General features: G+C 38.5%; 1 long non-coding RNA gene across 2 annotated transcripts in view; it reads right to left on the bottom strand.

The window, feature by feature from the left end:
• Positions 1-18,090, bottom strand: part of LOC115938319 (uncharacterized) — a 165,591-nt gene that overhangs the window by 7,433 nt on the left and 140,068 nt on the right. For both annotated transcript variants that reach the window (XR_014142829.1, XR_014142828.1), the window contains exons 3-4: positions 13,529-13,586; positions 474-615 (exon numbers count right to left, since the gene is read on the bottom strand). This is a non-coding gene — a long non-coding RNA (uncharacterized LOC115938319). The remainder of the gene's footprint in view (positions 1-473; positions 616-13,528; positions 13,587-18,090) is intronic.

Here is an 18,090-nt window from a genome sequence, read left to right as displayed (position 1 = left end):
TCACCCCTCCAGGGATTATGACATATAAATACCTCAAATGGGTAGAACTTTCCTGACTACTAAGGTCAAGATCCTGGTCCTCGGAGAAGATAAAAACCAGACAGTGTGCTCCTAAGAATACTTGTTTGTGAAAGTTTCTTTTTTTACCAAAGTTTTATACTTTTTATTGAAGTCCCTTTCTTTCGAAGAGGATGGCACAGAACTCTTACAATACCTTGTGCAATAATACTCATTCACATGTAAGTTGAATGAGTAAATGATGCTCTGTGATTCCCAAGTCAAAAGAGTAATCCAAAATGAGGCCTTGTGCCATCGCTGTTTCTGCTCTTCTAATTGTCCAAACCCAATGCTCAGCCTCACAAAACCACTGACTGAAGAAAATGACTGTTTTATTCCAAAGTAATGTGATAGTGGCACTTAAGGTCAGGGTCTGTTGAGTCCCATCTAGTTGGTTCTAATAGGGAATCTCTTACCTTATATGGAATTGTTCTGTGAATATTATAAAAATGAAGGTACCACCATAAGGAGAAGCAAGCCAAGGCAAAGATGTGTTGAAAGACAGAGTCCTCAGTCGCAGAGGAGTTGTATGATATTTCAGAGTCCTCTCCATTATCTCTGGTAAAAATACAATCCATTCTCATTATTTGCAATACTTACATTCTATAAAGTTTCAAACACCACTGGATTAGTGAATGCTCAACCACTGCTCCTAGGGAGTTAGGTTCCTGTGAGCCTCTGATGACATTTTCCTCAATCCAAATGCCATTTGTGTTATACAGGTTCATTCCACAAGCCATCTGATCAGCATCAAAACCCTGCTTTACAACATGACCTTTTTCCTGTATAACACCTAAGCAGGTGTTTTTAAAATTCTTCCCAAACCTCCTGATCTGCAGAACCTACCTTGCCTGTAGGTCTAACACCTGTCATGCTGTAACACTCTTTGAAATGTGCAAACCAGCGAGCACTAGACAAGAAGACTTGAGCGTTTTCCTTAGCATGGCTGATGGGACTGTATATTTCTCTGGGTTTCAACCTCACAACAGTGCTGTGCACGATGCTTTTTTACCAATCATCTCACAAATCCACACATTTAGCCACTTTTCCTCCTTTTCCAAGCCTCATGAGACTCTACAGATGTTACTTTAGCATTTGGCACAGCAGGCTCGCTTAGAGATGAGCAAATTTCCTCTTCCTTTTTCTGAATGTACCATATTGTTGATTCATTTCCATTTGAACTCACAGCCAACAGCACTATAACTCCTCCCTAAATGAAGCTTATCTAACACACATCTTTCCTCTGCAAGTCACAACACAGCCTTTCTGTGCTCAGGAACACCAGGCAGCACTTCAGTACTAGGCTTGGGACCATTTTAAAGTTAAATCACTGACAAAAAAAGCACAAAGATGCAAAAAAACAAAAACAAAACAAAACCCAGGATGCTAAATAGGTGGAGGAAGGACACTTGTTCACAGTAGGAGCTGAAACGAGAAGGCAGAGCGTCACCGTTTGACACTGGGCATTTGTGTGTCAGGTGACAAAATGTTCATCACTCTTCCCACATCTACAAATGACTGCGGAAGCACCCCAAATATCGATATTGGGTTTGTAAACAAATGTTAGCGAGTAGACTAATTTGCAAATATGGAAATGGCAAATAATGAGGATCAATTATACTCTGAAGCGAAGATGTCTTTTCATATTTCAAAAGGAAGAGTTCCATGAACATTTGACACTGAGCACACCGTTAGGTGTCATTTAAGATGACACTGATATGACTGGAATTAAGGAGCCAAATCAAGATTTCATCACCATATGTCCTTGTACCCTTGATGTCAAGATAAGAACAAAGGAAAACATGCTAATTGACTCAAATCCTAATTCCAAAGTACACTGTACCTCTGCCTTCCAGGACCATTAGTTTTCATAGTACTTAACATCCATGAACTGATGACTTGAGTCTTGCTCCTTGAAAACATGAAAATAAGTTTCTAATCATCTATTCCCAGCCTTCTCTAATACATTGCTGTGTGCCTATTAATTTTAGGTCCTAAAGTTTTCAAATCCTTTGCTGGAGGTATAATAAGTTTATTCAAGTAGCAACAAGGAGTAGTGGTTAAGAGCTTCGAAATCAGACCAGGGTTCAAGTTTATGGGCCCACCATATACACTATGTACCCTTGGACAACTCACTTACCTACTTTAAGCATTTCAATTAAATAGGGATGGTAATAGTACACTTCACACAGAGCCAGTGAGAAGATCAAATGCGATAGTGTATATAATGCCCCTAAGAACACAGTTAAGCATTTGAAAATATTGATTACTGTCACCGTATTGTGTAGAATCTGAAGAAAGTAAGTCTTTAAATGCTGTTTTCCAAAGTCAAATCTTTCTCCAAAAGACTGAGAAAGTAGCCATGGAAAACCATGAAGAATAAATATATCTTGGTAGAGAACAAACTTCAGAGTTTCAGCTCCACAGACAATTCCTGTGAGAAAAGTTGGAAAAAATTTGAGACCCTATATAGTTCTTCCACCAATGCCATCACTTCTCAGCATTCTGAGAAGAAATTTTAAAATATTTTCCATTTCAACCTTCCTCAAACCATTCAAATTCAAAACTGCAACTGTCCTGATGGAACTCTGCATGAACAGACTTTGCCACTTCTAGGCAAACAAAAAACTAAATTAAAGGCATCGTCACATCCTTGTCATGGCTATATGGTGGAGCAAAGAGTCCGCATCACAACTCTACCCAGCTTCCCTTTCTTACAGCTTTAAGTCTCTTTATGCTTTCCTACAGCCACCAAACTTCTTTGGAGAGCCAAAAGGTCCCACAACATTCCTCCAACCCAGTGTGAAAACTTGATAAATAAATCGAGATTGCTGCAACCAATTGATCTAAGTCTCTCAAATAGGCAAATATTTAAAATAAAAAATCTTAAATCTCAGCCATCTTAGGTCGTCATAATTATCTCCTTCTTCCTTCTCTGGCGCTTGCTTGCCTTTACAGAAACATATGGTGTCTCTTTAAACACACCACATTGGCAAGTTGAACTATTTTTTAAAACCAAAATTGATTGGTTAAGTATTTACGAGATTTACTTCATTTGAAAAAATGTGGAATGTTTTAGTCCTTTTTTCCTTATTCTGAACTCTCTCTTCTTTGCTTTTCTTCTTTATGTCTCTTTAAAAACTGAAAACAAGAAAGTAAGTGTCATCTCTCAGAACTGAACTCTGAATGCCAATCACACTCCCTGTTGAAAATGTTCATGGGACTTTGAAAGGAAAATGCTGTGTTCTGCACTTAAAAGGGAGTTTGCTATGCTTTATATGCTTAAAATATGATTAACAGTTTTTGAGAAAAAGGCTTTGTCCCTATTTAGCTATTTTCAGTGCTTTTAATGTTAAGATGTGTTGTACCAGAAATCCAGAAGTTTCCATGAGAAGGACCTCCTTAACACTACAGTCAAGAACATGGTCCTCAGCTCTGCAGGCTTAGAAACCCAAGAATTAACACTATCTCTGTACAGACTGACTGAATCAGAATGACAATATCTGGGCGCCTGGGTGGCTCAGTCGGTTGGGCATCTGACTATTTCGGCTCAGGTCACCATCTCAGGGTTGTGGAATGGGGCTCTGCATTGGGCTCTGTGTTCAGCACAGAGTCTGCTTGAGATCTTTCTCTCCTTCTCCCTCTGTCTCTTCCCCTGCTCTCTCTCTCTAAACAAATAAAATCTTTTTTTAAAAAAGTACCAATTTATTCATCTACAGTGAAAAAATACTTGGCAATCAAGGGGAAATGCTTGAATTTCTCTTTCTCTCTCCTTCTCTCTCTTCAAGGAAGTAGTACTTTCTCTTCAGGGAAAACACCTGGGATATCAGATCATAATCACAAAACTGCACAGTAAGTGATAAACCTAACAGAATAAATTAGAGATTAGTCAACAACAGATATAGGCCTGAGTGCCTGTGTCCAAAAGTTGGCAAAGTACTCTCCTAAGCCCTGCATATGACTGCCAACCTCTGACTCTATAGGTTAACCTTTTATGTTCTAAACTACTATCTTCCTACAGTCAACCTCAAAATAATACAAAAGATTAGATTTTTGCTTATAAAATTATCATTGTGTTCCAGACTGCCTGTGAATATTCCTAGGACACCTCAATTAGAGTTCAGGAAAACATGGTCAAAACCAGTGAAATTAATTTTGTGCTAGCTGAGGGCCTGTTTGTTCATTCATTCTAGAAATAGTTATCAACAAGCATTTAATGAACACTTACTTGTTACTTGCTACCATACATCACATCAGCACTGAGCTAGACACTGTGGGAGTCATCCAAGAAACAGAAGATACATGACTACCCAAAAATAAAGGTCAAGGAAATTCTTAACTATATACTAAAAGAATTCATAGAGGGGAAAGTACACTGTGAGCCATGCAAGGCTAGAAAGCTTTCCTATAAGGGGTAAGATGTGAGCAAGACCTGGAACAATGCATAGGATTTCAAAAAAAGAGAGAGAAACAAGCAACATGGGAGAGTTTATGTCAAAGAAAATGAACACACTCAAAATAACTTTTGTCAAATACAGCCAATAAATGATCTGATCCTTTTTAGAGAAGGAAAGTTCTACTCCTACAGCAAAAGATTTAACTAGTTCTGTCAACTGTCAGTAGGCAGTCCTTCATTACTTACTATATTTTCCTTATGCGCCAATTTATAACTTAAGATAAATATAGGTTTTTAATATCCACACAATTAATGAAAGTGAATTAATATTCCTGAGTACATAAGGAAGCAGAATCCACCTCACCCAATGGATAGATAATAGTGACTCTGGGTTCAGAGGTGTACTCCTGGGGCTTTTGTTGTTTTTTTTTTTCCAGTCTGGTAATCTATAACTACAAGTCCAGAACTAGTTGGTTCCTCTGAAGAGTGTAGCTTGTTTACAATCTATATTCTAATAATACAAAAGCCTTCGATTATTTGATGACAGCAGATGCATTCCTGAACACTGTAAATTTAACTCTCCAAAAAAGCTGTTGAGCTTTCGTGAAATATTGTCCATATATTTTATGTTTTGGAACCTCCCAAAATCTAAGAGAACACAAACATTTCAGCAGAAAAAAGGTAATAATAATATCCGATTGTCACAGGGAAACTTCTGGTGACCTACAAGTCTGAGGACACATGGGAATATGGTCAATAAGCTTCACACTGTCATGGGTGTAGGTCTTGACAAGCTTTTCAGACCTCAGAATAACTACCTGAGATTTGAAGCAAAAATCACCACATTTTACTGTATTCAAAACACTCAGGTAGAACCTTTTATGTAAACATGGCCATATTTTCTTTCTCCCTCACCCCAGCTCACAAAGGGAAAAAGACTTTGGAAAAAATTAACAGTTACTAGTAGTTCAGTAATGAGTATGGAAAAGTGATCTTAAAATTTTCTGGGCCAATTCACTAGGATGCCAAGTAAATTATCCATCCATGACCAAGATGGTTATCCATCCTTTAAATGCATACAGATAAGTGATACCGCCCTCAGAGAGTATCTGAGATGCATTTTTAGTTGATTGCCAGGATAACCCCAGTGGAGATTGACAGTTGATATGTGTTAACTCCATTTTGCTGATGGGGTTATAGCAAAAGGTACAAAATCCTATTATACTGTCCTCTTTCTGTAGCCAGTGAGTGATGAGAAAAGAATGCCTATTTTCTGGTTCCCCATCAAGAACCACTTTTTTTCAAACACCAGATCCCATCCAATTATAGGAATACTCAACACTCAAAACTTGAGGACTCTGATTTCATCCCAACATTGAAGTAACCACATACCATAATAATATGCAAGTGTAAAACCACACCTCCAGAACAAAGCATATTGCAAAAACTAATTGGAATCCTGTAGAGTAAGCAAGCCTTTAAAAATAATTCTCAGACATTATTATATGTATTAAAATAAAGCTTGGATTAGCCCTACCCATTTTAACAAATGGTCCCATGCCTCTCCCTCTTAAATAAGTCTACATCAGTGTTTGTTTTGCTTTGGAAGTTATCAAAAAACTAAACAGCTTGCAAAAGCAGAAAAACAAGGTCATGATCTGATCAGAAAGGTGAGAATGGCTCAAAGGCAAGCCTACTTTTCTCCATTCACCCTACCTTCCACTGCCAGATTCTGTAGTTCTCCTGACTCTGTAACTTGACCACCACTAATTTTAGACCAATCCTTTGAGTTTACACAGATAAAACTGAGGCCCACAGAGTGACCCACAGACACAAGTTAATTACAAAGCAGAGAGACAAGACAAATGATATGATTCCTAATTCAGCGTTTTATAGCGTTGCCCCTTCTTGCCTTGACTAAAGAGATTGTTACAAAATTATGATATATTCTCTCCAACTTCTCCTGTCCTCTTCTTCTTCTGTACCATAAAAGAATAATAGTAATAGAGCTGAACTCGAAAAGTTTACCTCCTGAATTTTGGTATGTCCTGGAAATAACACCAAAAGGTATTTTCATAGCTACCACAGAGCATACACAGAATGACCTCAGGCACATACTCACAGCTCAAAATCCCATACTGGTGAATTCAGCTTTTTGTCCATTTGTTCCTTTTAGTCAAAGGACAAGCAAACAATGAGATTAACCACTGGCAGTAGTGGGGCTACAGTGAATGGACTGAAGATAGACATTCATCCATTCATTAAAAAAATACCTATTGAGTACTTAAAAGGTGGTGTGTATATGAAATAACCAAATCTCCATAATCACTTATTCCAAATAAAATTTAACTGTGATTCACAAAACCTATATAAGTATAGCTCAAATCTGACTCTTTATGCAAATATAAAGTAGCTATTCTACAATATTGTTTAACTAGCTTAACTTCTCCATTTTCTCACTGAAAACTATAAAATATAAAACTTTCTATATAGTTTCACATATTTAAAATTACTATGTTATTTTCATGTTCATCTTTAGATAGATGGTCCTTGGAAAGGATAAAATGAGAATTAAATTCTACTAAAAATGTATTATTCAACCAACATTTTACCTGTCCAACACAGTCCAAATCTCAGGCTTAAATATTCTCTATTGAACTCTAAATCCTATTCAACCAGAATTTAGAACTGGCAGATTAAGAATTGAAATATTTGCCTTTAGCATTTTTTCCTTTATTAAAAATAACATTATAATAAAAGTACGTGGTCATTGTAGAATATTCAGGAAATAGGAAAAAAGCATAAAATGGAACATTTAAGTTTACTATAATACTAATATCTAGAGGTAAATACTGAAAACATTTTGATACTACATTTGAATAATTTTTGTCTCTTGTTGCCTCCCCTCCTTTGTTGTTAGATATTTTTAGAGAATGTGATATTTAATGACCACCTTGTCATCTATTTAATTACAAACCACATTTCATTTAATCAATTCCTAAGGCTGGATGTTTAAGGGGCCCTCTTTTTCGGAGAGCTAGAACAACCACTAGTGGGAATAAGACCACTGCCACACATGACATCGCCAACCTACTACCTGCCAATCCGGGACAGAGTCATAGCCCTGCCTCCTCCCTCAGCCCCAGCAGGTTTAGAAACACTGTCCTCCGAGTCAGATTTTGATGGAGGCATCCCCTCTAGTTCAGCAGTATGACATTCCCTATTGAATGCTATCGTTTGTATGGTTTTTTTTAAAGATTTTATTTACTTGATAGAGAGAGAGAGACAGAGAGCACACGAGCAGGGGGAGGGGCAGAAGGAGAAGCAGGCTCCCTGCTGAGCAGAGAGCCTGATGCAGGGCTCAATCCCAGGACTCTGGGACCATGACCTGAGCCAAAGGCAGACGCCCAACTAACTGAGCCACCCACGTGCCCCTATAGTATGCATGTTCATTTGGAACGTGAAGGCGGACACTTCCAGAGCCTTGACTGCTGGGATGCCATCCACTTCAACAGTTGGTTCTTCTGAATCCCCAAATCTAAGGGTTTCAGTGTCTTGGCCACTATTTATTCCTAAATTTTCTTGAGCACCGTATCTCAATGAAAGTAATTAGTACACAATCAATCCAACAACCGCTAGATAGAATGCCTGCCCTTCTCTGGCCCAGCAGACATCTTTTATTTCATTCCCAAGACCATATATGTACTGATTAAAAGCAGGAATGCCCATCAGGCCCTGAGAAGGGAGGTGATGAATGGTATGTCTGAACAGCTTGGTCCCTGGCCTGGTGTCACTGAAATGCCACACTCCTCACTGAAGTCCATTGATAAGACTGACAGTGCTGAGCAACTTTTGTCAGCAGACTTTATATCGGGGGACCCAAGCAGAAAGTTAGCACATGGGGTGTTCTGTCAGCACAGAAGGCTTACACCATTAGCAGATCGTAACAGAGTTTAGATTGTGGAGCCAAACAAAATTCTAGGTTGTTAAGTGCATAAACGAGAAGGTTATAATGACTTCAACTTAAATAAAAATGCTGTTTTGAAGGAACCAAAGAAATTAATCTTGCAGTCTATTGGTAACAAAAAAACTTGTATGTTGTTTTACATATATTATTTTAGTACCATTTGAGGTGGGTTATTCTTCAGGCTGTTTAAACTAAAGTGTACTGGGAATGATCTGGGGGATTACCATAAGCCAACTAGGGATTTTTTAATATAAAAACAAAAAACAAAACAAAAACAAAAACCTCCCTGATTTCTCTGGAGAGCTCATCCCTGGAGAATAACTACACATTACAATGCCATATGACTTGAGAATGTGAAACTGTGTAAGAAAATAAGATGCCCGTGGGAATTCCGACTCATGAGACAAAATTCAAAGAAGTTGTTCATAGAAATGTAAACCCTCAAAATTTATAAAGCACAATGTAAAGTAAAATAAAATACAGTTTTCACTCAATAAAATGGATACAAAATGAACTGGAAAAATTTCAATCGTGTTCTTTAGGGACCATCAAAAGCCATCATATCTTCCAAATATTCACCAGAGTTCAAGGCTAATGGAAAACATGTGTGAAAAGCATTTGATAAATAGATTTTAGTGCTCAATAAAGAAGAAATTATAACAAATTTGCCTTACTCTGAGTATGTCTGATTGTGAGAAGAAAAGCTTTGGACCTACTCCTCAATCCATTTTTTTTAATATGAGAATCAAAACTAAATTTAGCTCCTTCATTTATTCTTGTCCATCATGTGCTGGAAATACCAATGAGAAAGAGAGTTCCTGGAACAAGAAACATCAGGAGAAATTCCTGAAAGAGCCAGAGAAATAGTAACAATGTAACTTGAGTAACTACAAATGTAATAATCAATATGTTGTGTAATTAGGAGAGAATCTCCCTACAAAAGTCATATCAGAAACACTTTCTGCACTTCCAGGAAAAGTGGTGACCTGAATACAGGTAGGTAACTCTCCTGTTGAACATAAAATGGAGAAAAAGTGGCATCAGTAATAGAAAGCAGGGAAGAGTATCAAGACCATGCCAGAAATGTTAAGGAAGTGTTACTAGATATGTAAATAGAGCACAGTTGAAGACATGGAGGTTCTGATAGGCAGAGTAAGGGTCCCCCCAAAGATGGCCATGTTCCTAATCCCTGGAATCTGTGAATATGCTGCATTACATGAAAAATGGGAATTAAATTTGCAGATGGAATTAAGGTTACAATTGGCTAATCTGGAAATAGTGAGATTATCCAGGTGGGCCTAATGGAATCACAAGGGTCCTTCCTCCAAAGTGGCAGAGTGAAGCAGAAAGGGAGTGATGAAGACTAAAAAGGGCTTTGCTGGCTTTGAAGATCAAGGAAGGGGGCCCCAAGCTAAGGAATGCAGGAAGCCTGTAGAAGCTGGGAAAGGTGAAGAAACGTTTCCTCCCCAGAGCCTACAGAAAGGAATATGGCCCTGTAAATGCCTGGATCTTAGCCCAGTGAGATACATGTCAGATTTCTGAGTCCAGAACTATAAGATAATACATTTGTGTTAAGTCACTAAGTTTGTGGTAACTTGTTTTTGGCAGCAGTAAAAAACTAATACAGAGGCCTCTTAAGAAAGTGGCATAGAAATGAGTAGAGGAGAGCCTGAAAACAGTAAAAGAGTTCCTTTTAAAAACTCCCAATTGTGAGGAGCAGGGTCTTTTAACAAGAAAGTGTCTTGGAAAAGAAGAAGCACACCACCTGTAAAGTCCCTTTGCCGCAGATTCAGCAGCATTCAAAGCAATTGCGACAAAAGGCCTGAAGGCTTATCTAAGGAGTACATCGAGTACATCGACAGCCAGGAACAGGGTGAGGTTTCTCCAAGACTCGGGGGTAGGCATTTATAACTGGATGTATATGGTCACACCATAAACAAGAAAAGTAGGCATAGATACGCCATGTGGCTGGTGTGGAATGACCCAACAGAAAGATGGGTGCAGGAAACAGCTCCCCTGAAACAGAAAAAACAAAAAACAATGTTCCTCTACTGGGATTGCCCCAGAGCTGCAGCTCCCTTCCCACACCCCTCCTCTGGCAAGCCAGAGACCAAACAAGTGTGTAAACTTATATTAACCAGACACTGGATATATGAAAGGAGATAGCAAGAAACCGCAAGGCACAGCTCCCACGCCGTTTATGGGCTTGCATAGCCTGCTCTTCATTCAGAGATAGAAAGACAAAAATTCCTCTACATAGAAGATGACAGCCCACGAGATCCAGAAGAAGAGAGTAATACTGGTGAAGGCATTACAGAAAAAGAGAAATATTGGTTAGAAAGGTACTCTATGCTTTCAAAATGCAGAATGTGATATAAAATATGAGATGAAGGATAAAATGAAAAATAAACTGTGAAATGACAGTAGATAAATATACCTCCAAGGAAACAAATCTGTTAGATATGAAAATATTCATTATAAGAGAATGAAACAGAAAATTAGACCAAAGGAATGATACAGAGGACAAAAAGCAGAGATCCAATATAAAAATGATTATTATTTTTTAAAGAAGAGTCTCAAACAAACGGAAAAGAAATAATTGAGATATAATCCCACATATGTTCCTGAACCAAAAAAGACAATGTTTGTGCAAAATAAATGAATGGAGCATAGATGAGCTAATGTTACTAAAGAAATATTAGCCTTCAGATATATCCCAGAGGAAGAAACTTAAAATTCCAAGAATAAAGAGATAACACAACTAGAATCCAGGCAGAGGGAAAGAGCTGACCTTATATTTCTTTTCCTCAACTTTAGAAAACCAAATGACAATGGGGCGATGTCTATCCTGCAGAATTTTTAGGAAAAAATTGGGCTCTCGTAATCTTATAATCAGCCAGATTGTATGATCAGTCATTCACGTACAAAGGCATTGAAAGACACATGCAATTAGATCAGTCTGATCCACAGAAGTGCGCTGACCCCTGCACCCTCCTCTATCCCATTCCAGGCATCCAGGTTTCCTGGAAGTTCTTAGAAACAGCGATCTCGCCTCCTCTCTTATTTAACGCAGAGTTTTAGCTGGTGCAAGGGAACAAACCGGCTGAGACCTCGATTTCAGGCTTCTAGCCTCCAGAATTGTGAGCAAATAAATTTCTGTTGTTTTAGTCACCCAGTCCGTGATATTTCATTATGGCAGCCCTAGAAAACTAATACAGAAGACAACAACAAAGGGTAACACCCACTGAGCCTTAGTGCACTGCTGGTGAGAATATAAATTAATACCACTATTCTAAGGGCAGTCTACACAAAAGAGCAAAAGCTTCCTAGTGCTGATATTCTCTCCCCCAGAAATGCCACTGAGGACATTTACTTAAGGAAACCATACAGAGAGACAGAAAATATATGCACAAGGAAGTTCACAGCATACACACACACACATATACCTTTCAATATATATATTCAAGGTTTTATATACATGTTATTAAAGAAGTATATATAAATAATGGTACCATTGGGTAGTAGCCATTTTTAAAACATGTAATAAAAGAATACTTAGTAATATGGAAAAACAAGCACAATATATTGCTGAGGAACTATTCAAATGACACTCAATATTTACCAAATGATTGTACTTTTTAAAAGGTATCTTCATTATTATTGCTCTCTACATAACCAAGCATCTTTATGATGTATTTTAAAATGCTGATATATCTTTGGATGACAAAGTTCCAGATTTTAGCTTTCTTTACTTTTTGTATTTTAAAAGCTGTCCAAATCAATCATGTCTTAATTTCATAAATGATTTCTTCAAAGCACCCAGCTATAAGGGAGACTACAAGAAAGATCCACTAACATCTCACTTACTCTTTATGAAGACAGGAAAGGAAGGGAAAACTTGCAATAACAGTGAAACCTAAGAATCAGAATCTAAAGTGATTTTCTACAAATTAGAAGGCCAATAAAACTACTAAAAAATGTAATCAGTGGCCTGCCTAACCTTTGCCCACCTGAAAGTCGATAAAAATATCCTTCCTCAGTTTCTCTCTTTCTCCCTCTCTCTGCCTGCCTGCCTCATGTTTCAGAACTCAAGGCTCATGCTAAAAAGAAAACTGTTCTTCTAGCACCCTGGAAAAGCAGTATATAGCAGGCCTGATACTTTAATCACCTCCTCGTTCATATCACAGCAGGAGAAAGTAAGAGCTGTGTATCGTCAGTGCCATACCGCATTAAAGGAAATGTGATATCCACAAATGTTACAGTTGAGCACAGAGACAAGAATGTTAGCACTTGTGTTTATAGTTATACTGTTACTGATGCTGTTGTTTTAAGCATTCTTGTCTTGAGAAAATTGAAGAGCTGGGAAATGAGAGAAGACCTAACTCAACAGAGCATTACATAAGGAGTACTTATGCACATTTATCTTCAGTGGAAAACTGAAAACAGTGTAATTGATAAATAACACAAAATTAGTCATTTTTAAATATTTGTAAATGTTTAGAAAGGCTAAGAAATCACAGATGTAAAATCTTAGGAATGCAAATATATGTATTCACAGAAGATTTAAAATGTAAATAGAACAGTATGTAAAACTTTACAGTAAAAAGATGAGAAATTGATATGAATTTGACTAATTTCTAGGAAAATTCAAATAAAACTAAAAAAAAATCCAATAAAATGAATAGTAATATATGGCTATCAGTCTCTACATTCCAGAAATTGAGATTAGTATTTGGAACATTCTCAGAATAAATGTAAACTCCTCAATCTCACTAATCTTCTCATTTCTAGTCAATCACCAAATGTTGATTCTACTTTCTAAATCTCTGTCTCTGACGCCTGGGTGGCTCAGTCAGTTGGGCATCTGCCTTCAGGTCAGGTCATGATCCCAGGGTCCTGGGATCGAGTCCCACATGGGGCTCCCTGCTCAGCAGTGAGCCTGCTTCTCCCTCTGCTTGCCGCCCCCTCTGCTTGTGCCCATGCGCTCTCTCTCTGGCAAATAAATAAATAAAATCTTTAAAAAATAACAAAATAATAAATCTCTGTCTCGCATGTTTGTCCCTCTACTCTGCTATCCACACTGCTGCTTTATTTCAGGTTCTCATTACCTGCTTCAGTACAGGAGTTCAGTTCTCATTTCTCCAAACCCAGCAACTAGCAAAGGACCTGGAATTAGAAAGGGAGTCAGAAAATATTTGTCGAAAGACCATGATGAAGCTGTCATGAACAAATCATAAAATACAGGTCGAATACATTGTCTTCTGGCTCAGCAAATTTAATTGGGAAACACATCCCTTTTGTGTCTAATAGACATTCTCTGTCTAAAAGAGACAATGAAGAAGGACAACAGAGCATCCATCTGGCTGTGACTTAAAGAATCTTTAAATCTTAAAGTCTTAAAGAGTCTGTGCAATTCATGACACAAAGATTAGATAAAGCATGCTCTAAGGAGTCATCATCTAGGACTGAGCATTAAGGAAAAACCTCCCTTATCATTTTACCATAAAGCCAAATTTAAAAATCACAGGTTTAGTTAAATAGTCTTAATAGCTCCAAGCTCCTATTCAGAGATTGCAAGGTACCCTCATGAACTGATGGCTACAATTCTTCTGCCTTGTCTCCCATCACTTCTATCCTTAGACTACATACCCCAGACTTAATAAAGTAGGACACTTCCCTGCCACTGCTGTAAGGTTTCATGTTTCTATCCTAATAGCAATGTAGCTGCTTTGAATGCTTTCTTCTTCTGACACCCCATCATCTGACAGCCAAACTATTTTTTCCATTAAGACTCATCATACACATCACAGTCTCTGGGGAGAGATCTCCATTTTGGCCTTCATTGCACTGTTGCAGAAACTGCAAGAGACCACAAGGATCACTGCCCCTCTTCTTTATGAAGATTACATTGATTTTTCTTAGAAGTAGCTGCCAATTTTCCAGCCATTGCTCATCAAGGTGGAGCCGTGTAACTGGTTCTAGCCAATGGATTATGGACCTAAATGTCACATATCATTTCCAGGAGGAAATCTGAGAATTAAGGATAGGATCCTCTGTGAATTCCTCCCTTCACCTACCAGCTGGATGACCCCCACAGAAACAGTTCCAGTCTCTGGGTCATTGCCTAGAGGAAAGACAACAAGGAAAGTTGCCCACGCAGGGTGATCAGGGTTAGATTTGATGTAAGCAAGAAATAAATTGTCTTTGTATTAAGCTACCAGGATCTGGAGTTCTTTTTGACAGTAGTTCCCCATATCCTAAAACATGAATTTTGCCCTCTACCTCATTTAATACCTGCTCTGCAGAATAACATGTATTTCTTTACCTGTCTGCCTCCCTTACTTGTAGATTCCTTGTACCCAGAGTTCCAAGCCCAGCAGAGTAGGCACTTAATTAAAGTTTGTTGACTTGAAATCCATAAAGAACACTAAAGGATGCTTACAGAGCCAGGGCTGCAATACTCCGTAAGAATCTACCTCCCACCCTGGATCTATGGTATCCAAGAGTTTTCTTTCCTTTAATTGACACAGTTGTCCTAACTCCATGTTCAGGACACCCCAATGCACCAAAGTCTCTCCTTGTCAAAAGAACCAAGTTGACTATCACTTCTACCCTGTGTGTCATATATAGAGTTATCTAAATTTGCCTGGATACCATGCTTTTATACGTTGGATCAAGAAATCCTAACTAAGGAAATTTTACTCATTCTTTAGTGAATTCGCAGCAAAATGAGTCCCTAAGTACACATGAACGCAGCATAAACATAACATTTTATTAATAGAGAACTTAGTTGTAGCTCTTTATGTTTCTGTATCCATTCGGGCAAGAGCCTCTTGTACCTTTGTATCCTTAGCAACTACTTCATGCTTTGCTCAGGACATAAATGTGGTTTTTAGTTGAACAGCATGAAGCAATTTAAGGAGAATTTAAATGAAAGATTTTGATTGCTCTCTTATTTAATAAAGATTATTTTCTCTAAGAAATTCTCATAGCCTCCTCCAATCAGATTGAATACTTGTTAAAGCATAATTGCTTATTTAGTGGGTTCTTTCAGAAAAGTGTCAGAGATCCTTTTTGATCAGTAAGAAAACTTTGATTTCCTAGACTATAAAGAATGTGTGTTTGTTTCACTATATATTTAAGAGATGGTGCTGGTTGTAGCTTTCTTTATCATTAAAGGAAATTCAGTTACTATGGCTTTCCCACAGCCTCAGTCTCAATCTTCCCTGAAAATTACCTAATGAATGAGAAAGAGAGAATAACAAAAAAGTGGGAAAGAATGTCCTCGGCACATTGAAGGATTAACACACTTTATTCCCTAGATGTGCTTGGCAAATTTGTAGATGTCGGTTTGGAAGCTATTAATAGTAGACTAGGCTTTAATAGAACTGCTTATCTTGTTTCTCAACCTACGCAGAAACCATATTACAATTTTAGAACCTATACGTTGTTTTCAAAGCTGCACATCTTGAATGATAGTTACTCTTACTTAGCTTAGGAATCTTTGCTCTATTGCTCCCAAATTCTTTGCATTCTAGAAGGCTGAGAGGTCTCAGGAACTTTGTTTCCCTCACAAGGTACAAGCTAATTGCCCGCCCAGTCTAATCATGTTGCCTTTTCACTATTAAAGATTAACTTATTAAAGATGTGAACCTGACATCTTATCGGTATCACTGCATTCCTCCCTGGCTTTCAAACTTCACAGTCATTGCTCATTTTTCTGACCAAATTAAGAACGTGTGTATCTGAACGCCCAGAAACTAAAACTGTTGTTAACTTTCATCTTCACAACAGCCGGGATTTCTTAGAGGCATTCATTAAAATTACACTTGGCTCTCTTTATTACTTGATCTCCAAGTTTCAAATAGAGGACCTATGAATTCAGTGCACACATTTAGGATTATTAAAATAAAAGAAAAAAATAGCACCACGTGTATTTGCCAAGTTGTCCTGACTTTGGTTCAGCTGGATCAGCAACCCTCCGTCAGAAAATCAAGCTTATGAAGAGTCCAGCCCATATTTCCAGGGGGAATCTGGCTTGAGTTTAGCCTGTCAGAATGATTGGGAGATTTCCAGCTCGTTGTAAAGGAAAATTTGTTGAAAGATAGTGTTCGTGTCATTTATGGTGCCCCAAGGCCAACATTATGAGGAAACTTCTTTATTAGGAAATAAGGAGCAGATCCCAAGATTCACAGAGACAGAGAGAGTATCCCACAAAGAGCCACAATTCCTTAGCAGATATTTAAGACAACATGTAGGGGGAAAAAAAGATACTGTTTAAGCATGACATGCAATCCACACAATCAACAGTGGCTGAATCAAAACCAATAGGCTTGGAACCTGGTCTGGGTCCAGCCGCAGGTTCCAATGAGAAGGGCAGCCAGGTCTTGTCTAAAGTCCTGTACCTGCACTTGGCACCCCTGAATCCTCTAGTGCATTGACCCTCAGAAGGGCCAACACTAGCAGACTATTGGGTGGTGTGGGGCATGTTAACAATGCATATTCCTGGGACCAACCACAAATCAACCTGATCAGAAAAACAGATCCACCTTTAGGAACGGAGCCTTTAGAATCTTGGTTTTTATAAATAGTCCAGGTAATTCCTATTCACAGTAAACAACAAGAACCCCACTATTCTGGTGCCAATCCTAATGTTAGGAAGAAATTAAGATTTAGGGGACAGAGCATAAGATTCTGAGACTCAGCATCATCATCCTTATCAGTACTCTCACCCTGACTTGGTGGCCCAAGTCTGATCAGTAGGTGTTGCCTCTTCACTGAGATACAGCCCCCACTTTGTGTCCCGGTTCAAATAATTGGGATTTTGCATTATTCCTTCATTAACTAACTGCCTGCAACCTGCCTAAAACTCTGAGCCCCTTACAAGTTCAGTCCTATGGCCTGGGCCTAGAAGACTGTCCTTGAACTGTTCTGTGGCTGAAGTCTGGCCCCCTAATGACTGGCCTCCCTGCCCCTGGCACCAAGAATTACTGCTCTGGCATTTTCCTTCGCCATCTGCCACTCACCTTTTAGAATTATGGGTGCTTTGTAGTCTTGCTCCTTCTCCCAAATCAAGACTACCACCTGATGCCTATCTCAGAGGATTCAGATGCCATAAATTGGACCACCTTTTCTTCCCTCCTGGCTTTGTGCCCCCAGGATCTCCTTAACTAAGGCATGAGTGAAGTTTTTTCTCCCTCCTCATCCAATTAGTTATCTGAGCCATGTCTAGCCATGTCTCCAAATATGTAAGACACTTTCTAAGGGAACTTCCAGTTATAAAACTCAAAAATACTCTGACTTAGGTCCTTGAAAATATATGGAGATTAGTGTAGCAGGAAAGAGATGTGTTAAAGAGTGAGTATTCCAAGTTTTCCCACATTCCTCCAGGATGGAAGAGGCAAGGCTACTGGAAATGTAAAGATGAACAACATGACAGACAAGCCACACAAGCTAGAACCTCAGGGAGTCAGACTCCAGAGTTAAAAGTTGGGTAACCAACTGTGTCATTATGCCTGGAACCGAGGGGTTCCTGGGACATGAAACTTTCATTGCTAAAGTTGAAAAAGTCCCTGACAAACCAGGATAAGTTGGCCACTCTAGAACTCGAAATTGTTTGTGGAGTTTTGCTGAATCAAAGATTCAGAATATGAAAGAACTGTAGCAAAAA

The sequence above is a fragment of the Leptonychotes weddellii genome, chromosome 2 (genome assembly GCF_054177405.1).
Source record: "Leptonychotes weddellii isolate Sample4059 chromosome 2, ASM5417740v2, whole genome shotgun sequence".
NCBI classification, from domain to species: Eukaryota; Metazoa; Chordata; class Mammalia; order Carnivora; family Phocidae; genus Leptonychotes; species Leptonychotes weddellii.
The sequence above is the reverse complement of the archived record's forward strand: the minus strand, read 5'-3'. Positions and strand labels throughout refer to the sequence as shown.